This window comes from Protopterus annectens, chromosome 12.part0, assembly GCF_019279795.1.
Source record: "Protopterus annectens isolate FY-2018-M chromosome 12.part0, PAN1.0, whole genome shotgun sequence".
Classification (NCBI taxonomy): Eukaryota; Metazoa; Chordata; order Ceratodontiformes; family Protopteridae; genus Protopterus; species Protopterus annectens.
This window is the reverse complement of record NC_056746.1, coordinates 584,593,966-584,619,646: the sequence shown is the minus strand read 5'-3', so window position 1 is coordinate 584,619,646 and position 25,681 is coordinate 584,593,966.

The window sequence follows — 25,681 nt, the reverse complement described above, 5'->3', positions numbered from 1 at the left end:
CTGTGAGGAGGACATCATGGAGGTGTGTGAACAACAGCATCACAGAGGGTAGTTGGAAATACCTCTTACAACAAAATATGTGGAGACAGCTCAACAAAATGGGGGAGAAGATCCCAGACTTAGGGACAAAATGTGAGTATTGCTGTTATACATTTGGATTCATGCTAGTTTAACAGAGTTTGTGAGGACATGGATATTCTGCATGGGTCTCAGTCTGACAGTGTTATGTGGTTCATAGCTTAGTACTAGGCTAACTACTTTTGTGGGTAATTTTAAGCCTAGCCAATTAACCTATATGAGAATCAAACCCTGTACCTTGTGTCTGTAAGGTAAACACCTTAACCATTATACCAACCTCCCACCCAAACCTAACTCTCAACTGTAGGGCTATCCACAGAATGGCCAGTGATTTGACTCTTATGTTTGGTCTGTCCATCTGACAGTTGTTGTCCTTGGCAAATCAGTAGCATACCCTAGGTATTTCAGTGAGTAAATGCTAACCTCCATGTGTGTTTCTGACTTCATATCCCTCAGTTAAGATATGTTGCAACAAACCCTGTAACACCAGCAACTTTCTCAGTTTATAACAGCAATATTTCAATTATGCCCCTGTTTTTGGGCCTCTGTCTTCCAATTATACCATGCTTTGCCCAGATGCCATGCAGTAAGAGGTTGATAGGTATGGTATATTGTTACTTAGTGCCTTCCTTCCTGATATCATCCCAGTAATGTAGCAGAATGCCAGACGTGTTATGAGGAAGAGGCCATATATATGAGGACAGAGCCTGGACATTCTGTGGGAATCTGTACAGTTGAGGGGTCTGTGTATGTGTAGCAATGGTTAACAGACCGTTAGGATTGTGTAGCAGTGCAGTGTGTAAATGTTTGTTGCACTGTATAGGAAGGGGGGTACATTTAAGTGTCATGGCTCTTTTTCTATCTGACTGCATGCTGCTCCAGTTTCTGGCGGTCTATTGGCTGTATATGTTTTTAGGGGCATACTGAGACATGTTCTGTACCATTGCAGGAGTCAGACTACACTGTGACTTGGGGCAGTATATGTAGGGGTAGTGTGTGAGTGTCAAACATGATATTTATGTTCACACAGTCTTTATATTCTACTGTTCATTTGGCTTACCAGTATGTCACTGTGACTGTGGTGAAATTGGTTGTGGATATGCAGCCTCACACTGGTGACTGTTTTTCACTACTGTTACATCCCTGTAGTGCCTGATATATTTGCAAATGCATGTTTAATTCCACATAGCTGACTTGGGGTAGTGTTATGTCAGTCTGACTGTAGTTTGGACGGTGCTTGATGAAATGCTAAGCAACTCGGTGTACTTTCCCTAATGTCATGTTATGTCCAGATATTGGTAGGATGTTCAGTTGTCTGACTCATATCTTTGGTCTGGTCCCCATAAGTGTTGTGTATGCCTGACAAATCAGTGGGATGATCTGAGGATTTCAGACACTAACTAATGAAAAGCAATTGAGTCTTGGAGTTGTGCTATTTCAGTCAATATATGTTAGAACAGACGGTGTTACTGTATCAACTGTCTCAGTTTATCTAGTCAGTATTTCAGATCTGTCCCTATTTTCATGACTTTCTCCCCCCACTTTGTCAGGCGTGGTCAGATTCAATGCACGAAAGGGTTCTGCGCATACCTTTCAACTGGCCGGATTGTTGCAGAACATCCAGGTTTATTGCTCATATTTTGTCTCTGTTCTACCAATTATTCTAATTTCTCTGGTAAATCACTGTGATGATCTGAGGATTTCTGTCAGTAAATGATGACATAATTTCAGTTCCAGACCTCATATCTTTCAGAACATGAATGCTGAAACAAACCCTGTTACTAGAGCAACTTTTGACATTTCTAAAAGCAGTTGTGGCCCATTGTTCTCCCATTTTTACAGCCTTTGCTCTTGCACTAACAGGTTGAGAGGCATGGTTCTGAGATATGAGAGATACGAGTGCACTGCATGTTATGATGTGTATCTGTATATATTTATGTATGTGTATATATATATATATATATATATATATATATATATATATATATATATATATATATATATAGTTTAATATATTTTTATATATATATATATATGTATCTCCATACATGTATATCTGTATATGTATATATTCAAAACCTGAGTAATTCTTTTAAAATAAAAGAAAAAGGGGTTATAGGAAAATGGTGAGAAAGGGGCAACATGAAACGTAGCTAGGGATGTGCAGGATGGGTCTAGGGAAGGTCAATAGCTGTCCATTTGTAATACAGCAACAGCTGTGCATTTGTACAGAATTTGGAGGTAAATTTGGACACTCAAACCCCAGAGAGAGGGGTGAGGACAACAGAAATGTGTTGACATGCCAATTGGATTGGATTACATGTGTCCAGTGGACACCTGTGCAAAATGGACAGTTATGTATGGGGCGATGATTGTTTTGTTAAGGTAAGAATGGGATGTTGGGGAAGGATTGTAGATACATCTGGGGAGGTAGGTTGGGTAGGGAGACAGACAAGGCAGACAGGACAGCAGACAGGAGTGGTGTATGACACATGTGGGGGGTTAACACCTTGTCGGGGAGGATGTTTGCGAATCAAAGGCCCATGAGCCCCCATATGGATATGGTGAGACTGACATCCCCACCTGCAGGTAGTCATGAATGCACTTTCACAGCCCTGGCGGTGGCTGTGCTGGGGAATAGATAGAAGGGGCAGCCTGCTACTTAAGGTGCATCAAGCAGCCCTCCATATGGCACAGCTGGTCACCCAACTAAAGAGCAGGGGACACTGCGCACCATACCCCAGAACTGATGGCGAATGATGGCCTCATCTCCGCACCCACCCCCAGGTGATGCAGGGCCTGCAGGAGATGAAGTTCCATGATGGATACCAGATATGCTGGGTGCAGGATAGGTGGATCCTCTGGGATCAACCTTCCCAAATGTGCTATGGTGTTGAGGTTTTCCAAGATATATTAGTTAGTCATGAACAAAACATTTCAATATTAGATTTAAAGGCATGCATGGGTGTTCAATTAACCCAAAACAACAGATGTGAAACAGTTGCATAGTAAACAGAACACATGCATAACTGGAACAACAGTAAGCATTGTAACAGCATGCCAGTAACAATGATGGCAACAGGCCACCAACAATGGTATTTGAACAAGGTATGTTAACATGCAAACAATTAATTATATGAACAATAATGCAACACATGTCCCAACATTAGGTTTGGAAAGAACATATGAATAATAATTAGTGATGCAGATGAGGGGTGGGGGAGAGAAGAAAAGTCCATTGGCAACTGCATAGGCCTCTAATTTTACAACAGTACTGCTCGATACTCTAGAGGTCTGCACTAAAGTTACAACTACCTATGGCCTACCTATGACATACCCATATTTATGAGGTGGGCCATGCAGACAGCCTTCTGTACAATGATGCCCACATGGTGGAAAACTGTTAGGTTGCTACCAGCCTTAGTGCACAAGTTGCCTCACACCTGAGTGCATGCTCAGTACATTATTACTGTCATGTTTGGTGTGGATGACATCTGCCACAGCAGGGGAAGTGATGGGTCTTCTGCCATTCCTTTTGTGGCAATGCTTCTTGTACTGATCAGTAATTGGGTGAGTGCCTCTTGTGGGATGCAGCCGGGGATGCTATCATGATATGGAGACCTCTGTGTGTTGTCTTTGTGAAGGCATTATGGACCTGCTTCCTGATGATGAGAGGAGGGGGCAGGTGCTGCACATGCACATGTATACCACTGGGTGGGACAGGTGGGTGGTGTTTACACTTCACCTGTCTGCAGCCAATTGCCTATATTTATGCAATATGTGCATGTGGTGTTATTTATCACCACTACAAAGCAGATTTGTGTGTTTCCTCTGGAATTGCAGACACGTGTGGAAGGCCTAGTGATTTGCCTTGGTGGAGGTCTCCAATTTGCACTCAAATACAGCCTTAGGGTACATCAGCTGTGCCCTTATTTGCTTGTACAGACCAAGGTGACATTGCTTACAATGAGGCACCTGTTCCTTCTTGGCCCATCCAGCAATTGTTTCCACTTGTTATGGTATTTGTGTATTGCTGCTGTCCACCACAGATGTTTACCCTACCTTGAGGGAGATGATGTTGTCCTGTCAGGTATTGCCGAGTCCATACAGGGGTGCCCACACAGTATTGTGGTGTGGGCCTGGACAGTGCTGCCCATTCCAACAAATGGGACATCGGCTGTACAGCTACTTCTACCTACTCTGAGGGGATTTATAGTCATTTGTGTACAGTTCATTCTGTTTGACACTGTAAAGAGTGGGTGAGGAGCAGGGGAGATGGTGACCTGAACAGTGATGGCTATGTGATCAGATATTACCAAGGGAGATGGCACTGTAGTAGTGCTACAGTGGCTACTCATGTTGGTTAGGACAAGGTACATGAGATTTCCACCTGCCGAAGGAGTGCTGACTGGCTGATCCACTGCATTGCCATTAACAAAGCTGTGGAATCTATGTGCATTCATGTTCAGGTGGCATAGGTCAGGCACACTATGGTTGGGTATTTGGAGTCATCCAGGAGCAAGGTAGATGATTAAACCCTGACAGATTTCAGCAGGTCCCAATAGGTGTGGTGGGTGTCCATAGTCATGGTTTGAGGCCTATAGCTAGCTATGATTTGAGTAGTTGTTTTGCTAACTGTTAACTGCACTCAGGATGTCACCCATGCAGCATAATGTTTGGCCAGGCTGGAGGTATGCATGTGTATGCTAATGTTAAACACTCCACCTCCTGTGGCTTTGTGGGCCTCCATTTGGGGTCTAAATGTATGATGGGATGAGTGACCTGGCAATGTTGGCGTGCTCTCCACAGCTAGAAAGCAGGTGTCAGTGACTGCACAAATGTCAGCATCCTACAGGACAAGATACGCTTTTACATTGACATGGGTGTCATGGTAAGACATCTAGCTCCTGTTAGAGCAAGACATCTGCACAAAGGCACACATCAGTGGTGGGCAAAGGCCAGTAAATATTGTCACTTTATGAATCTAGCTGAAACACACTTATTTGCCAGCAAAGACGGTGTCACATTCACAGGTGTACTCTGCAGGATATGACATTTGACAATGACATGTATGCTATTTGTTATGACTTCAGTATTTAAGGGGATGCCAGTGATGTGCCAGACAATACACAACTGTCTGAGGCATTGACTACAAATATGAGGCAGACATGTGGTCAGTCTGCAAAACTCTGGACAGCTGTCAGGTATGGGCTCAGTATATCACATACAGTTCAACACACATATCTGCACCTGTCATGTAGTATACACATACCCTATGTACATCTCTTACATTTGTTAGACAAACATATGTATCAGAGTGGCATTCACAGGTGTCATATGAATAATTACAACATCCCAGGTAGCTGACCTACCAGTGACACACTCAGTATTGGACAACAGAGACTCCAGTAGTAATCAAACATGAGCTGACCTTTGCTGGGGTGACTCAGGGGCCAGAGATGTGATCCATGTCAGGCAGGCAGACCAAGCAGTAATGGCCATAAGTGGTGGACAGCAGCATGCGAGACCAGCAGGTCCTGTTGTGGCCTACTGTTTAATGCCCCATTTGGCATCATTGCCCCCCCCTTTTGCATTCCATTGCATGCTTACATGATTGACATACCTGTTATAGTGCTCAGAAGTTGCCTCACAACAATGCAAATGGTTAGGTTTCTGTAGTCGCAGTCTATTATTGTGTAGATGAGACCTGTGTTGCATAGGCTGCAGCTTGCCTTTTGTAGGTACTGCTCATGAGCAGGTGATGGCCTGTGCACCAATCTGTGTCTCCCACTTGCTGCTTTCTTCCAGAGCAGCTGTGTTGTCTTTCCATTTGCCACTGCCATAGCAACACAGAGCTATAATTACAGTCTTCATGTGTGCCTTGCCCCTTTTCCTAGCCTATGTGGAGGACAATATGGAGGTGTGGGGGCTACAGCTTCACAGGCAGTAGGTGGGAATACCTCTCAGGAGAGGACATGTGGAGACAGCCCAGCAACATGGGGAACAAAGCTCCAGAACTGGGTACAGATTGTAAGCCAGTAGTGCTGTTATACACGTAGAGGGTTCCTAGTTTAACAGGGTTCATCTGGACATGCATTTTCTGTGTGGCTTGACGTCTGACAGTGATATGTCTCTGATATACCTCTCAACTGGCCTGATGCCCACAGACTGCCCAGGGATTCACCCGTTATGTTTGTTCTGTTCCTTAGACAATGTCTGTTTTTGTGGAAGCAATAGGATAATGTGAGGATTGTAATCAGTAACTGTTGATATCCATTGGTGTTTCAGACATCATATCCTTCAGGGATGTTATGTTACAACAGATCCCGTGACACTGTCAACTGTTTCAGTTTGTAACATCATCATGTGAGATGTGTCCCTCTTTCTGGCCCCCTGGCCCCCAAATATGTCATGCTTTGTCCAGATGTCTTGCAGTAAGAGGGTCAGAGGTATGTGATATCATGATTTATTGACTGCACTCAAGGTATCATCCCATTGACTTAGCAGACTCCTGGAAGTGTTATGTGTCAGTGGCCATAAATATGGTCTCACACCCTGGACATTCTGTGGAAATATGTATATATGAGCGTTATATATGTCTGGCCATTGTGAAGTGACTGCCAAGATTGTGTAGCAGTGTTGTGTGTAGATGTTTGTTTGGCTGGGTAGGGAGAGTAGCAGATATGAGTGCCACAGATCCTTTTTCTATCTGACTGTGCATGCTGCTACAGCTGGTGGTGGTCTATCATGTGTGCATGTTTGTAGGGGCAGACTGAGAAAGGTCCTGTAACACCTCAAGATTCCTAGTATACTGTGAGTTGGGCCAGCATCTGTCAGTGTATTGTGTGACTGGGAATCAGGATATGTTCAGTCAGTTGTTCTATTCTAGAGTTCATTTGGTGTACTGGTATGTTGCTGTGACTGTGGTGCAAATGGTTGTACGTGGACATTTATGCACCACTATCGGATTTTCCCTACAGTTCCATCCCTTTAATGCATGATATATTTGGATATACATGGCTAATTGCCCAGATCTGATTTGGGTTAGTGTTGTGTTTGTCTTAATGTGGTTCAGAAGATGCTGGGTGACATGGCTTAGTGGCTGTCATGGGTTTTTCCATTCTGGTACATTACTGCAGTCATACCTTCCCACTGTTCAGAAGTCTAGACACTGTCCTGATGGGTGGCTCATTTGTTGTGTCTGTCTTGTTATAGTGATATATATATATATATATATATATATATATATATATATATATATATATATATATATATATATATATATATATATGACAAAAAAGAAAAAGTTGAGAGACAATTATTCCTGATATCAAAGAAAATACCCAGTTCGAAGACAGCAGACAAGAAGCAAGTCAGTCAATCACCAAATACCAGGCACTTGAATGTAAGGAATATAGTCCAACGACCAAATAAAACAACAAATTTATTAAAATGTGAGTGCTTTTGCGGATGTAACACTCCGCTTCTTCAGACAGTGTAAAATGCATTGAATTCAGTCACCTTAAATACACTTAATTGGAATCATTATTCAATTAATGTTCAAATCAATTAATCCATTAAAACATTCCTTGTCAACTACAATTAAAGGTCTGAATAGTCTAAATAAATACAGAGTATATTCTTACTATAAAATGCAAAAAACATGTACATAATAAAGATATAAAGATAGATAAATGATCAATGTTTAAGTCTTCTATTCATTAGCACAGGCTTCAAAGAAACAGTTTCATTTAAGCCTCTACCCCTATGGGCGCCTAACCTAAGGATCCACTGTTGCTCTGACTTCTCTGTTTCAGTAGTGATGTCCCCTAGTCTAATGTCCTCCTGCTGAACATGTAAAATTTGAAACAAAAATACGTGTTTCTCCCCCATATTCAACGTATGCTTAGCAAGGGCACTATATTCATGACCCTTGTTGGTACAGTAAATGTGGTCTCTAATCCTCTCTCGCAATGACCTATTAGTCTTGCTCACATAGTAACTAAAACAAACTTGACAATGGGCAACATAGACCACATTCCTAGTGTGGCAATCACCCATTGCTCTTAATGACCACAGGTAACCGGTATCAGGATGCCTAAAAAAGCGGGATTCATCAATGTAAGGACATTGGGCACAAGTGCCACATTTTTTTGTTCCCAAGCCTGTAACATCAATTGTACTATTCATAGTCCCAGGTGTACGATGACATAACTTTTGTTTCAACATTTGTTTATTACTATATATAAATCTGGGGACTTCTCCCAAAAGATCTCTAGTATGCTCATCAACTAATAGTATATGCCAATTACTTAAAACAGCCTCTTCTACCCTATTAACATTCATCGAATAAGGAAGAACAATGTTCAAATTATTGTGGCTTTATTTCTTTTTCATCACACATGCAGGATTGTAATCTGCAGTAAAACAGGGTTTGGCCCTGGTCGTTCGTAAAGCCATAGCTTGAGAACATGCTCTTTGTGTTTCATCCTTAGAATAGCCTATTAAATTGAAGCCTTGTTGTAGGATGTCTATTTCTCCAAATAATGTCTGTTCTTCACAACACAGCCTAGATACACGCATAGCTTGTCCCTTAATAATGTTTTTAAAGATCTTATTGTTATGCATACTTTCCCTATGAAGAGGATGGCCTGTAGCATGGTTTCCTATAAATGTGCGTTTTTCACTGTGTGTTAGTCAGAGTTATAGTAACATCCAAAAAATCTATTGATGTAAGTGATCGACTGTGTAAATTTTAGGAAAGTACTGGAAGAATTAAGATATGTTAAGAATTGCACAAAATCACTTTCACTACCTTTCCATATAAGAAGGAGGTCATCCACAAACCTCCTATAGAAAAGTACTTCCAGCTTACAGCATAGATGTTCCTGTTCCCAAGCTACCATTACCAAATTGGCATACGTATTAGCACAACTAGTGCCCATCGCCACTCCCTTCTTTTGTTTAAATATCTTATCCATAAACATAAATGCATTATTTTCTAGTACTAATTCTAATAATAGGCATAAGAAGTCCGCTTTAGTATGGCTTATTCCATTCTCAATTAGGAGCAGTTTCACCATAGATATCCCCTTATCATTGGGAATGCAGGTGAACAGGGATTGGGCGTCCATGGTTATCAGTATTATGTTTTGTGTACTACCAAGATGTGATGTAAATGTATATAGATCTCTCAAAAGTTGCTCTGTATCCTTCAACACATAATTATAATTAGATTTTTCAGCTCAAAATTTAGACCCATTGTGGCTGGTGCAGGGTGGGCAACCGAACCCATTTCCATATACTTGGATTTTGAGCTGAAAAAGATCTAATTATAATTATGTGTTGAAGGATACAGAGCAACATTTGAGAGATCTATATACATTTACATCACATCTTGGTAGTACACAAAACATAATACTGATAACCATGGATGCCCAATCCCTCTTCACCTGCATTCCCAATGATAAGGGGATATCTATGGTGAAACGACTCCTAATTAAGAATGGAATAAGCCATACTAAAGCTGACTTCTTATGCCTATTATTAGAATTACTACTAGAAAATAATGCATTTATGTTTATGGATAAGATATTTAAACAAAAGAAGGGAGTGGCGATGGGCACTAGTTGTGCTAATACGTATGCCAATTTGGTAATGGTAGCTTGGGAACAGGAACATCTATGCTGTAAGCTGGAAGTACTTTTCTATAGGAGGTTTGTGGATGACCTCCTTCTTATATGGAAAGGTAGTGAAAGTGATTTTGTGCAATTCTTAACATATCTTAATTCTTCCAGTACTTTCCTAAAATTTACACATAGTCTATCACTTACATCAATAGATTTTTTGGATGTTACTATAACTCTGACTAACACACAGTGGAAAATGCACATTTATAGGAAACCATGCTACAGGCCATCCTTCCTTCATAGGGAAAGTATGCATAACAATAAGATCTTTAAAAACATTATTAAGGGACAAGCTATGCGTGTATCTAGGCTGTGTTGTGAAGAGCAGACATTATTTGGAGAAATAGGCATCGTGCAACAAGGCTTCAATTTAAGAGGCTATTCTAAGGATGAAACACAAAGAGCATGTTCCCAAGCCATGGCTTTATGAACGACCAGGGCCAAACCCTTTTTTACTGCAGATTACAATCCTGCATGTGTGATGAAAAAGAAACAAAGCCACAATAATTTGAACATTGTTCTTCCTTATTCAATGAATGTTAATAGGGTAGAAGAGGCTGTTTTAAGTAATTGGCATATACTATTAGTTGATGAGCATACTAGAGATCTTTTGGGAGAAGTCCCCAGATTTATATATAGTAATAAACAAACATTGAAACAAAAGTTATGTCATCGTACACCTGGGACTATGAATAGTACAATTGATGTTACAGGCTTGGGAACGAAAAAATGTGGCACTTGTGCCCAATGTCCTTACATTGATGAATCCCGCTTTTTTAGGCATCCTGATACCGGTTACCTTTGGTCATTAAGAGCAATGGGTGATTGCCACACTAGGAATGTGGTCTATGTTGCCCACTGTCAAGTTTGTTTTAATTACTATGTGGGCAAGACTAATAGGTCATTGCGAGAGAGGATTAGAGACCACATTTACTGTACCAACAAGGGTCATGAATATAGTGCCCTTGCTAAGCATACGTTGAATATGGGGGAGAAACACGTATTTTTGTTTCAAATTTTACATGTTCAGCAGGAGAACATTAGACTAGGGGACATCACTACTGAAACAGAGAAGTCAGAGCAACAGTGGATCCTTAGGTTAGGCGCCCATAGGGGTAGAGGCTTAAATGAAACTGTTTCTTTGAAGCCTGTGCTAAAGAATAGAAAACTTAAACATTGATCATTTATCTATCTTTACATCTTTGTTATGTACATGTTTTTTGCATTTTATAGTAAGAATGTACTCTGTATTTATTTAGACTATTCAGACCTTTAATTGTAGTTGACAAGGAATGTTTTAATGGATTAATTGATTTGAACATTAATTGAATAATGATTCCAATTAAGTGTATTTAAGGTGACTGAATTCAATGCATTTTACACTGTCTGAAGAAGCGGAGTGTTACATCCGCGAAAGCGCTCACATTTTAATAAATTTGTTGTTTTATTTGGTCATTGGATTATATTCCTTACATTCAAGTGCCTGGTATTTGGTGATTGACTGACTTGCTTCTTGTCTGCTGTCTTCGAACTGGGTATTTTTCTTTGATATATATATATATATATATATATATATATATATATATATATATATATATATATAGGTATGTATAGATACATATATATATGTATATAACAGTAGTACAGATATGTAATACCCACTTATGTTGAATGACTTTGTGCATGATATTTTGTAAAAACATTACAAACTCTTACAGCTCGAATGGTGTAGAGGTATGTTGCTGTGATTTTTCTGTTTGGGGTCTTGGGTTCCAGACTATGAAGTGATTCCTTTTTTCATTAATGTTAAATGACCAGAATGCATGATATGTTTGCAAAAGCATTACAGATTCCCACAACTCCAATGGAGTAGTGGTACTTTGTTATGATTGTAGTGCACAGCATCCCAGGTCCGAGACTTGGCAAGGCTGATTATTTGGCTGCCGGGCAGAACAAGGGCTGATGGAGACAGAGTGATTAAGGGACTTTTAAGCAGTTGTAAGTGGGTTTGCATAGTTTTGCATGGTGCTAAGCATTGCTAAGAGACAGTTAAACCCTCTTAGCTTCACTTAGCACCGCTTACTCCCACTTACACCCGTGCTAATTTTCTTTAAAGAAAAGAAAAAAGGGTGATAGGAAAGTGGCAAAATGAGGGCAAGCAGAGGGTAAAACATAATGAAAAACAGCTAGGGATGTGCAGGACAGGTGTAGGAAAGGACCATACCTCTACATTTCTTCTGCAGCAACAGCTGTGAATTACATGTGTAGAATTTGGAATTTACAGCCTCACACCCCACAGGGACGGGTGTTGGCAACAGACATTTGCAGAGTAATCTGTGGGTTGATTGATTAGATTCATTGTACATGGGGGCAAAATGTAGAGCTATGTATGGGGCAATTTTTTTTGTGGGACAGATGCCCTTTTCTTAAGATGAGAGTGGGATGTTGGGGACGGGCTATAGATATGTTTGGGGATGTAGGGTGGGTGGGACAGGTTGCATTTGCTGACAGACAAGACAGCAAATAGGGGCAATATATGACACATGAGGGGGGTAAATACCTTTGACGGGGAGGGTGGATGAGAATCCAAAGCCCATGAGCCCCCAAATGGATACAGTGGGACTGAGGACCCTACCCATGGCCAGTCACTCTGCTCCTTCACGGCCTGAAAGGTGGCTGTACTGGGGGCTGGACAGGAGGGGTGGCCTGCCCCTCAAGGTGCACCAGGTGGCCCTCAATCTGGCGCAGCTGCCCACCCAACTCATTTCAGATGGTGCTGTGAACCAAACCCCAGAACTGACTGTGGGTGACAGGCTCCTGTCCGAGACCGCTCTCATGGTGGGTGGGCCCCATCCTCTGAGGCAGTTCCACCCAAAGGTGGTGCAGGACCAGCAGATGAGGAAGTCCCAGGTTGGGTCCCAGACATGCAGGGGCCCAGTGTCACAGACAGATGTGGCAGGACAGGTGGATCTGCTGGGATCTGCCTCCCCAAACATGCTATGGTGTTGAGGTTTTAAAAAATATGTTGGTTAGTCATGAACAACACATTTCCAGATTAGTTATAACAGCATGCATGGGTGTTCCAATTAACCCCATAAACAGATTTTGAACAGTTGCATAGCAAAATGAACACATGTATAAATGGAACAGCAGTATGCATCATAACAGCATGCCAGTAACATTGATGGCAACAGACCACCAACAATGGTATTGGAAGAAGGTATGTTAACATGCAACCAATCAAATATATGAACAATAATATAACACAAGTCCCAACATTAGGTTTGGAGTAAAACATACCCATTGTGTATGTATTATTGTATTGATCCAGATGGGGGGAGACAAAAAGTCCATTAACAACTGTTTATTCTTCTATTTCCCACACCAGTACTGCTCAATACTCTATGGGTCTGCTTTCACTTTACATCTGCCTATGGCCCATAGCTTCTGTCGCACAAATATGGGTCTATATTAAAACATCGAAGTTTCACAACTTAGAATGTCCTAATATTGACCCCTATTCAGCGAACACTGAAAATAGCGAAGCTGCAGAACACCGTATTTCTTCCTAGGGAAGGAATTTGGTTGGCCGTTCCTGTGGCTTCACTATTTTCAGCACAGTGGTGGAAAGTTACGAGTTGGGATCAGGTAAGTGTACGATTGTGTGGATGTGAAGATTAGGGCGGGGTAAGTGAGTTAGGGCGCGGGTGAGGTGAGTGTGTGATAGTGACAGTCCTTAGGGTTAGGGTTTGGGTAAAGGTAAGTTCATAGCTAGTGGTGTATCTACAGTTTAGTGTAGGGTTAGATGTAGGATTTTAGGTGCATGTGTGTAGATTGCTGTTTGTTTGGGAAAAAATTTGCTGTTCTGCATGTTCAATATTGTCAACGTTCACTGAATAGGGGTCGATATTAGAACATTCGACATTTTAAAAAGTCAGTGTTCTAATATAGACCCCACAAACATACCTATTAACTGTCAGCCTGGAATGGTATGGGGCAAATTGTGACAACTCTGGGTTTATGACTAGAGGGGTCTCATACATTCCAGAGTTATATATCTGGCACAGGAGGGTACCCTAAAGTGCTGTTATGTGAGTGTGCTACTGGCATACTTCAACTGATTTCCTATCTGTGTCCAGGGTTATTGTTGGCAGTGACCACTAGCCATGACAGTGTGACACTTCAGAGACATTTATCAGGAAGAGTGCATGTTGCATGTATCTATCCTGTTGTCATTTGCAGGCATGTGGTGGGATAGTTGAACAGTTGTACACAGTTTATTAGTCTACCCTTCATACAGCTACTACCAACATTTCCTTACCTGTACAATGTGTGGAGAAAATATCTGTTAACTCTACGTGACTGTTTTTACATTTATTGCTGATTCCTTGTGTGTAGATATACACACATCTTAGTACCACTCCCTGGATTCGAACCATGTCTGGGTGTGCAAAATTAACAGCTAAGCTATTTCTCATCACACTGAGCTACTGGGGAACTGCTGCTTTTTGGTTCACTGGTTGCTGCCTAATAGTCTTTTGGTTAGACAGTCTGAACTGTAATCCTGTGATGCAAGATAGTTATTGTACTTATCCTTTGGATTACTACATTATGGAAAGCAAAGGTTAACACAAGGCAATGCTGGATGGAACATATTTTGAAACTTTACACATTACTATTCAGGGTTCAGAGCCTAGAGCAGTATATATTTCACATTTCAGTTATATCTTGTTTTACAGCTCCACCATCAACAGTTTTTCTTACAGCTGGTTCACAGAACAACCTCAGTTAATGTATGCTGTCACAGCCAGATTTGCTGTAAAGAACCTGTATACATTCTATATGTCTACAACAACATACCAGAATAAACATAACAGTTTTTTGTAGGAATCTTTATTGCACATCACTATTAGTTGGTCAAACATTTTTATTTATTCAGTTCACACAGTAACAGTATACCTACTAGCAGTAAGCAATGTACTCCTTCTTAGCTATTTGAACAAATACTGCAAAATAGATTTGTACTCACCAGCCTGTTAGTGCAGCCTCAGCAATCTGTCGGCATGGGCTTCTATGTTCATAGCCCTCGCTGCTGCAGCTGTAGGGGAGAAAAACAAACATTATCCATATCTGTCTATCACATTCTCAGACTAGTATTTGCTACAAACTACTCGATAGTGATACTTACTCACTACTGGAGCATTCCGTGCCCATGCCTCTTGGATCCACTGGGCCAAGAGTGCCCCCACTTTAGGTCAGCATAGTGGTGCCATACCTTCTTCCCAGTCTGGGGGATGCCAGTAACACTGGTGAGATCATGTGTGAGACAGTCCCAGGCCTCTGCTTTGTATTGTGATTACTGGTACTGGCCCTGCAGCAGTCTCTCATCATGGTTTTCTACAAGGAGTCCAGCCATGACCCTGGACTCCTGAATGCTCCAGCACTGACCTGAAAGCAAGCTCCATCTCCAACACCAGACATGTTTCTGCAGAGATAAAACTAAACTTGTTATGGCTGTATTCCCACCTGCATGGTTTAAATAAGGCCACATTCCTGCTCTTTGCCTTCATTGGACCATTGTCAAAATGATGAGCACAGCTTAACAGCACGCAAATCCGCTGAGCTGAGTTGAACAGTGCTTAAAGGGGTACCTGCTGAGCACTGCTTAACAGTGCGCAAATCCGCTTAGCTGAGATACCTGTTGCTTAGCAATCATGTCTAAGCGATGCTTAAACCTAGTAAGCATAGCTGAGCATTGCTGACCATTGCTCACTTTTCATTTTAGAAAACTATCAGAATAATGACTTCATTTAGTAGGTGTATTTGATTTACTTTACATGACATTCCTCTATGTGCTTTCATTACATTAGCAAGGGGTGTGACTATACTGTATGGGACACTTGTGTATACATGAGTGATTTCACATGTTATATGCACTCACACTTCCATTTATGTTGAAAAAAATAATTTTAACACTGCTTTCCCATATAACAATAACTTCCCTGTGTTGGTACTCGGGCTGTGAACACCTGCATGCAAAGCCAAGACTCTAACCACTGCACTATCTAAGTTTGGGAATTTCAGCTGTATATTTGTATTTATCTCCTATGTGATGTAAGCAATACTAAGTGGAGGGCCATAACACTCACACCCGCTCAGCTATGCCTAAACATTTCTTAGCATGGAAAAAGAAAATATTATATTATTATTATATTATGTTATATAGTGAGTATTGTGGTTTTCTGACAAGTCATTGAGGACTGCACTCAAGAAATAATCACATACATTTGACTTTCAGACTTCTATCCTTCGGAAATTCATGCTAATGCATAACCTGTTTTCTATCAACTTTCTAAGTTTGTAAGAGCAATATTCATGAAGTGTCCCTATTTTTACAGCTTTGTCCCCCATTATTTGTGCCTTTTTCCACATGTTCTGCAGTCAGGGAATAATGGCATACATTTGACTTTCAGACTTCTATCATTCAGAAATTCATGCAATGCATAACCTGTCTGCTATCAACTTTCTAAGTTTGTGAGAGCAATATTTAAGAAGTGTCCCTATTTTTAGGGCTTTGTCCTCCCATTATTTGTGCCTTTGTCCAGATTTCCTGCTTTAGCAGGTTGTGAGGTGTCATACATCACACTTACAATGCAGAGGGTGTGACATAGAACCTGTCACACATCCCCTGCAATGCTTTCCTGCTCCTGTATGTATTTCATTGACACAGACATGTTCATAGAGAGAAGAATAGACATGGATGAATTTAAATATCTAAGTGTTACATCATCTGGAATCCCTACAATTGTTGGAGTCTCTAAAATCCACAAGTCTGTTAACCATCCTCCTATGAGACCGATAGTGGATGGTAGGGGTTCCATCACTATTCCATGCACTCAGTACATTGACACTAAGTGTAAACATTTTTTAACACAAGAACATCTGTGGAGAGACTCTTGGGATTTCCTGTCCAAAATCAACACTATTAGATTTGAAAAAGAAGATATTATGACTACTATAGATGTAAGGTATTTATATACCATCATTCCACACAATATAGCCCTAGAATGGACTAGGGATGACTTGGAAAACAAAATACTTGGACCATACTATAGTACATGATGTTATAGAACTCTTAGAAATAGTTCTCACCAATAACTACATATACTTCGAGGAAGAAATTTATAAACAACAAGATGGAGTGGCCATGGGCTCCCCAGTGGGGTCCTTTTTGGCAAATGTAGTTATGTTGGAGTGGGTAAAGAGGTTTGTGCATAACAGTGTCCACACAGACAATATTAAATTCTACCTGTACTATTTGGATGACATCTTCCTTATATGGGGAAATAATGAGGCTACATTAAAAAACTTTCTACAGTATATTAATGAAAGTACAGAGTTCCTTAAGTTTACATGCCAATACAACAAAAACGAGATGCCATTTTGGATGTTATGCTTAGGAAGAACTATGGTTTGGGGGAATATATAGCTAGTATATACAGGAAGCCAACATATTCAAATATATTACTCCACTTCACCAGCTGCCACCCCTTTAAGCAGAAAAGGGCAGTGGCAAATGGCCAATTGGTTAAGGCAGCCAGAATGAACACCTTAGATGAAGACTACTATAAAGAAATGGATACCCTAATAGGGATGTTAACTAGAAGATGTTACCCATCAGAATTATTAAATGAGTTAACATTAGAAGTTACATCTAAAATAACAAATGGATTTTATCAACCCATTTTGACAAGGAACTAACAAAATAAGGTAACTACCAGTACTACTAGAAATCATGGTAATCATAAAAAATATCCCAATGTTTTAATTACCACCTTTAATAAAGCTAGTGGTAGTATAAAATGGATTTTGAACAAAAACTGGAAGGTGCTACAAGAACACCCAAACATAATCAATGACATAGGGGTAATGCCCACTATTATTTATAGAAGAGGCAGTAACATAAAAAAAAGGTTGAAGTAAAAAGGAAAGTGACAAATGCTTTAACTAATAGGATGTCAAAATGTGGGAGATGCAGTTACTGCAAACACATACTTGGGGGCACTCAAATCAACCTAAAGGGAAGAAAATTAAACATAAATGGTAAATACAACTGTGACACTACAGGCATAATTTACATTGCAAAATGTCAGGGATGTGATGGGTTTTATGTGGGAAAAACAGAGCTAAAGCTCTGTAATTGTATTTATGAACATTTATACAATATTAAAATAGAAAGAACCACCAATGCACTGTTTAGGCATCTAAGTGAACACTCTGAACACTCTTTTAAATTTAGCATATTAGAAAGAGTGGAGAAAGAAAAGCGGGGGGGGGGGTCCTTGGACAGTAATACTGGAGCAACATGAATTAAAATGGCAACTGCAACTAGAGGTATACAGGCAACCAGGACTAAACGACCATGTCAGTATTGCTCCCATCCTGAAACTAAAAGCACGGGAGAGATAAATTGTAATAAAAATAACATTTTGCTGCTATTTTTATTATTATTAATGGTTTATTTATAAAGATGATTGTGTATGATAACCACATGAACTAATTTTAATAGTACAACAAATAAAACAGCATGTATACTAGGGCATTAATTTAATGACAATGCATACGTTTTTGAGGGATGTGTATAATAGGGGAATGTTGCTTTAAAATTTCAAAAGGATCACATGACCAGTGAAGTTTATTTAAATGGCTCTAGAACTGCTACAGCCTGTATCTGATAAAGTTTTAAAGGGTTTAAAACGAAAGTGCTTATACGCTTACTGGATTGTACTGTATTTCTTGGATTAAACTTGTGTTTAACACTTTTACTGGATTGTACTGCTCTTCGTGAGCAACACTTGAAGTTTTTATGGCTTGGTTTTGGACTGTTTGACTTCGAGCAGCAAGTATTTCTTAGTTTGTGATATATATATATATCTATATATATATATATCTATATATATATATATATATATATATATATATATACATGTACACACACACACATATATATATATATATATATATATATAGATATATATATATATATATATATATATATATATATATATATATATATATATATATATATATATACATACATGTACATATATATATATATATATATACATACATGTACATATATATATATGGGTCTACCTGAAAACGCCGACATTGCAGAATGCCGACAACGAGAACACCAACACCGGAAGATTGACAATGGAGAAGACCGACAGTTGAGAATCCCGATGCTGAGAACACCGACATGTTAAGGTAAGTGTGCGATAGGGACGGACGTTAGGGTCAGAGTGTGGGTAAGGTAAGTGTGCGATAGTGATGGAGTTTAGGTTTAGGGGCGGGTTAAGTGAGTTAGGGTTAGGGTGCGGGTAAGGTAAGTGTGCGATAGTGATGGACTTGAGGGTTAGGGGCAGATTAAGTGAGTTAGGGTTAGGGTGCAGGTAAGGTAAGTGTGCAATAGTGATGGACCATAGGGTTAGGGTTTGGGTTAAGTTTAGTGCATAGATAGTTGTGTATGTAAGGTTTAGTGTAGGTTTGTAAGGTTTTTGGTGTGATTGTGTTGTGTGTGTGTGTTTTTTGGGAAAGGTATTTGTTTTGTTGTTTGTCGGGATTTTGGTTTGTCAGGCATGTGAAGTTTCGTGTTTTTGAACTTTTTTTTTTCGGTGTTTTCATGTCGGTTATTTTGTTGTCAGTGTTTTGGCATGTCGATGTTATCAGGTAGACCTATATATATATATATATATATATATCTACACACACACACACACACACACACACACACACACACACACACACACACACACACACACACACATACACATGCACCCACATGTTTATTTATTACAAAAAAACAAGACTGAGGAACTGCATTGGTGCTTGGACATGTATATTACAAGACCAAGACAGGGGAACTGCATTGGTGAATGGCCATATATATTACAAGGCCAAGACTGAGGAGCTACATTGGTACATAGACATACATATTACAAGACCAAGACTGAGGAGCTGTATTGGTGCATGGCTGAATTATATAAAGCACAGGATGGTGGTGAAATGTATGTTGTTAAGGATAAGGAAAAAAATATTGGAGTACACAGGGTCCAATCAATCCTGAGTCCATTACTTTTCAAGACTTTTCAGACATATCTAGGGGAAAAGAGAACAGTAACAGTCTTTTAGTGGCAACAGAAAATAGGTGTTGCAGAAAAGATTAAGGAAGGGTTTGAAAATTTGATCAATTTGGAAAGTTGACTAACAGGAGATAAATGTGATATTTAATGTTCTTGTATACAAATGCAAAGTATTGCACCTGGACCACAATGAACCTTGTGTGAAGTATCCACTAGGGAAGTGGGTAGCTCATAGCTGCATTGTACAACCAAGAGTCGAGTGAGAGGGGATGGGCCAAAGCAAAAAGAATACTTTGGTATGTTGTCATGGAAATATAACGGTTCCACTCTACAGGGCCCAGGTCAGACCATACCTTGAGTACCTTTGGCAGTTTTGTTTGCTATACAGGGAAGAGACCTCATGCCAGTAGCGTACAGAGGAAATTCATCAGACTAACGAATGGGGTGGAGAGGAATGAATATATCTAGATAAGAGAGGAACTATAGGTCTTCACAGCTGTACTAGAAGTAGTGAATATAGTAACAGATAAAACAAGGTGTTAAAAAAAACATTAAAAAAATCAGAAAATGGAAATCAGAATATGAACCAACTATATTAGAAGTAGTGAATACAATAACAGAAATAAAACAACTCGAACTGAGATCTTTAAAAAAGGGTAGAAGTAAACTACATAAGCAAAAAATGGGAATTGTGGGAACAATCCATACAGGGAAGGAATGAGGCTTAAAAGAAGGCAGGAATTAAATGTAAGTGCTGTGTAATGTTTGACTGAAAATAATTGAGTATATTATAAATGATGTTTGACGTTTGCAACTTGGAGTGTGTCATTATGGTTTGTGATGTGAAATGCTTGCAACTAGGATTGTGTCGGTGTGGTTTGTTTTCATTTATATAAATGTATGATTGCTTATGTCGTAAGTGATGGTTTAATAATGATGTTTCTTGTTTAAAAAAAAGGGGGCAGGAATTGAATACTGTATGTAATGTTGTTTAGGTTTTATGATATATAGCAATATATGTGAAGTAAAATGTTTGTTAATGTTAATATGTTAATACAGTTTGATTACGTTTGTATAAATATAACTTTATGTATGTCACAAGTGATAATTCAATAAAGGTGTTTAAAAAACATAAAAAAAAATCATGTGACAGAAATGTGAGGTGGCCATCTTGAATAGGATGAAAATAGAAGACAGTATGCAGCACATCTTGCAGGGAATGATTGCTCTCTGGTTTTCCAAAGGTATTTCAATAGCCTATCCCATCTATATGCTAATTAGTAGGTCCATTAAAGAAGCTTATGTCCCTAAAATCTGGAACCAGCCTTTATAATATCCCTTCATAAAGGAGGCATGTCTGATGAATTCAATAATTTCAGACCCATTGCTATCCTTCCCCATTGTCAAAAGTTCTAAATAGATATGTATATCACCAATTGCTGAATTACCAATTAGATAGTAATGTTTTAGCCAGCACATAACATGGCTTCCAAAAAACATTGCACATCCACTGCCCTCTTGTCTTTTCTCAGCTCCATTGACACACACAGAAATAATAACATGCTAGTACCTGCCACCCTGTTTGTCCTCTCAAAATACTAAGGTACTAACTAACTTAAAATGACCTCAGTGTATCTGAACATTATCTTCTTTGGTTTCAGAGTTACTACAGAGATAGAACACAATCTGTCAAATGGTAAATGGGTTTACCTTTATAATCTCGTATCACACTTGTGCGAGTATTCACATATTCGTATCGAAAAAACGAAACTGGAAACAGCGACAGTTGTTAATGTTCGAAAAAGAGGCAAATCGAACAGCCGATTCGCTGAGTTTCGAACATAAATATCGACAACAAAATTAGATAAAGTGTAATGCAAGGGGGGCAAGCCCCCCTGCACGCTGCACCCCCCCACACCCCCCTACATTATTATTATAACTCCGAGATCGCACTACAGCAAGGAAAGGAACCATTTCCAACTCCCCACTATAGTGCAATCTGCCCCAGAATATCGAATGTGCAATGAGCGAATCTCACTGTGCATTCACACATTGCACATTCAAACCTTCTTCCGTTCGACATTTGCAAACCTTGGAAACTGTCTTTCAAACAATTGTCGGTCGCCTGTGTGCAATGCGCACATGTAAAGGTAAACCGGTAAATACAGGCCTACTCAACTTTTTTTCCCATCAAACATAGGAGTCTCACAAGGATCAATACTAGGTCCATTATTATTCAACATTTTTATTAACAACTTGCACAAAGTCATAACACAGTCTGAAATCATTAGATACACTGATGACTCCACTTTAATATACTCAGAACTAACCCTACAGATACTACAAAAACACACTCAAGAGTCTTACTCTAAAATTGAATGTTTGTTTCAAAACCGTAAACCTGATGCAAAACTCATCAAGAGCAAAAATTATGCTCTTCCTCACTCACACTGTCCCTAGAGTTGAACAAATTCTATCCATTCTCTCATCTGATAACATACTAATTGAAACAGTTACTAATACCAAACTACTGGGTATCACAATAGACAAGCAGCTAAAATTTGATCATCATGCACAAACCATCATTAACAAAATCACCAGAAACTAGGTGCACTACATAGGACAAAGTACAACTTATCAGAAGCTAACCACAAAGTTACAGCAACAGCCTGTCTTCTTCTTACACTAAGAAAACTGAAAAAAGTGGCACTGCTAGAAACCAATAAACCAAGAAGTAATACCAAAACCAAAGACTGAGTTCCACAATTAGAATCCACACGACCAGGAGCAACCAGGTTTCACATTAACGCCTTTATTCCACAACATATATTCAACGCGTTTTCGTCCTAAAACCAAGGACTTCTTCAGACAAATTAAAACTGATTCATTTGATTTAAATACATACATCTTGTTAAAAACAATTATCCAGCCTCCAATAAAAACATTTCTTGAGGTTTGAATAAACTAATCATTTTATACTTCTCATTAATATTCATGACTTCATTCCACATTAACCATCCCCCTAAACCCTATCTCATTAGCTTTACTGCCTTATTCAAAAAGTGTTTGAGTGTTTTTTGTTTTTCCAAAGTGTCAAGTGCTTTATTTCCTAACCATCTTTTACTTCATTTGTTAGTTAATATATAAAAACTATTATAAATATTATTTGTTTATGTATAAATACCTTTTAAATATATAAATATATAAATATATATATATATATATATATATATATAAATAAATATTTAAAAGTCATAGCAATCAATAAAATTCATATTTATATTTTATAAAATTCATTAAGATTTGTTAAAAATTAAAACCATTTGGCCTGTTTTTGTGGACAAAAAATAATAAAGGTCTAAAAATAAATGAATGTTTTGGAGTTTTACAATAATCAAAGTATACTATTTTACCATATATGTTTTTGTATATAAATGGATTATATACGCCCTCTAGTGTCTATATGTTGAATTTTTCTATTTGTAGTATTTTGTTTATATTTTGTTGGCTCTCAATTTAAGTAGTGGAGTAATAGTCAAAAATTCATTCATACCAGGTTTGGTATTTGCATCCAAATTGACTTGCCACCAAAGCTCTTTACTTTCTAAAATTTCCTCCCACAAGCCACCTCTTATATTGGGTTTAATTTGATCCAGTACAAAAAATTTGAACTTATACTCTGTGCAACTTGTGGTATGTTTGTAAAGTGCATTGGTGTGTTTACCTCTGGAAATGTCATATGTATGTTCGTATATCCTTCTCTTTAAATACCTTTCTGTTTTGCCCACATAGAACGATTGACATTTTTGGCAAATGACAAGGTAAACCACTCCCTTACTTTCACAATTATAGTAACCACTACTTTTCAGCCATCTCTTTCTACTCTCCACATATATCTCTCCTTTATTAATAATGTAAGGACATTGCTGACACCTACCACATTTGTATGTACCCATTTTTTCCCCCTATCTTTGTTTTTTAACATTATTTATAAATTGAAAATTCTTTTCCAATATATTTCTTATATTCCTGGAATTTTTGTATACTATTTTTGGCTGTATATTATTTATTTCATCTATGTCTGTAAGAGAGGAGAATTTCTCCCATTCTTTGTTCAAAAATTCCTTCAGTTTTTGGTTAGAGACATTATATTCCACTACTAGACTTCTTTTATATACATCTTGGTCCAGATTTTTCTTTTTTGTATCCATACTTGGAATAGTTTCACCCATTTGAACTCCATTAGTTATAATGGGTATAAACCTTTCATTCCTACCCCTTTCTACTTCGTCTCTGATATTTTGTACAAAAACTAATGGATAACCACGTTCCATAAACATTTTTTTCCAACTTCTTACATTCAACATGAAAGTCTTCATTATTACTAGTCATCCTCGAACCCCTTACAAATTGTCCCTTGACAATATTTCTTTTACTATGTAAGGGGTGAGCACTATTATAATGTAGAAAAGAATTTACATATGTATCTTTCCTGAATACTTTGCTTTCAAACTTCCCATTCTTATTATATATTTCTACATCCAGGTATTTCAAAGTTTCAGTACTTATATTGTGGGTAAATTTAAAAAAAAACTAGTAGTTTGGTTTAAATATTCGAAAAATTCCGAAAATCTAGTGTAACTCCCAACCCAGAAGTTAACAATATCATCCAAAAATCTGTGGTACAACAGCCAATATTTGCTAAATTCAGATTTTATTATAAATTTCTCCTCCCATTTAGACAACACTATATTAGCATAAGTGGGGGCACACGCTGTCCCCATGGATACCCCTGTCTTTTGCTGATAATATTCCCCCTCAAATGTTATTAAATTATATTTTAATACAGTATCCATAAATGCCACACAAGCTATTTTATCTGTGTGTCTAAGTCTTTTATCACCAAAGACACTTTCCTCAAATAGCTCCATCCCTTCTTCATGGGGAATACAACTAAATAAATCAATAATATCAATGGTGATAAAAAGAATATCTTCTGAATACAAAACAGTTTTTAGTTTATCCAATAGATCCCAAGAATCTTTAAGTAAAACAGGGTTATTGATCCATATGTGTTTTGTTTTATGATCCACAAATTTTGCCATTGGGACTGTTTTAGCACCTTCAGCTGATACTATGGGTCTCAATGGGGGGTTACCCATATTTTTGTGGATTTTTGGGATTCCAAATATTGTTGCCAACCTAGGTTTAAATACTTCCAAATATTTTAATGTTTTGTAATCTATAACTTCCTCATTAAGAAAATCTTGAAGCATACTATCAATCTGTTTATATGCTACATTAATCTCATTAAGAGAGACCACTGTATACACTTTATCATCTCTCAGAATGGTGTTCATTTTACCATCATATATTATTTTTTCCATTATAACAATTCCCCCTCCTTTATCGGGTTTCATTATTCTGACCATATTGTTATTACTCAATTCTTCCAAACATGCCATTTCTTCCATGGTCAAGTTATGTTTAACCCATATTTTATTACCCCTTTTCCTTACTCCATCTATCAGCACATTTTCAAAATTTTTTAACTGGGGTAGTAGGGGTGGATTGTATATGGATTTTCTATATAAACCCCTTTCTATTCCGTCATCCTTCTTCATACCAGCCCTTGAAGCTAGAATGTCAAGATTGATTTTTCTTATAAATAACATGATGTCAAGTATAGTTTGTGTAGAATCACCTTTAACCATCGGTATATATTTTAAACCTTTGCTGAGGAGTGAAAAATGTTCAGTAGTTAAAACC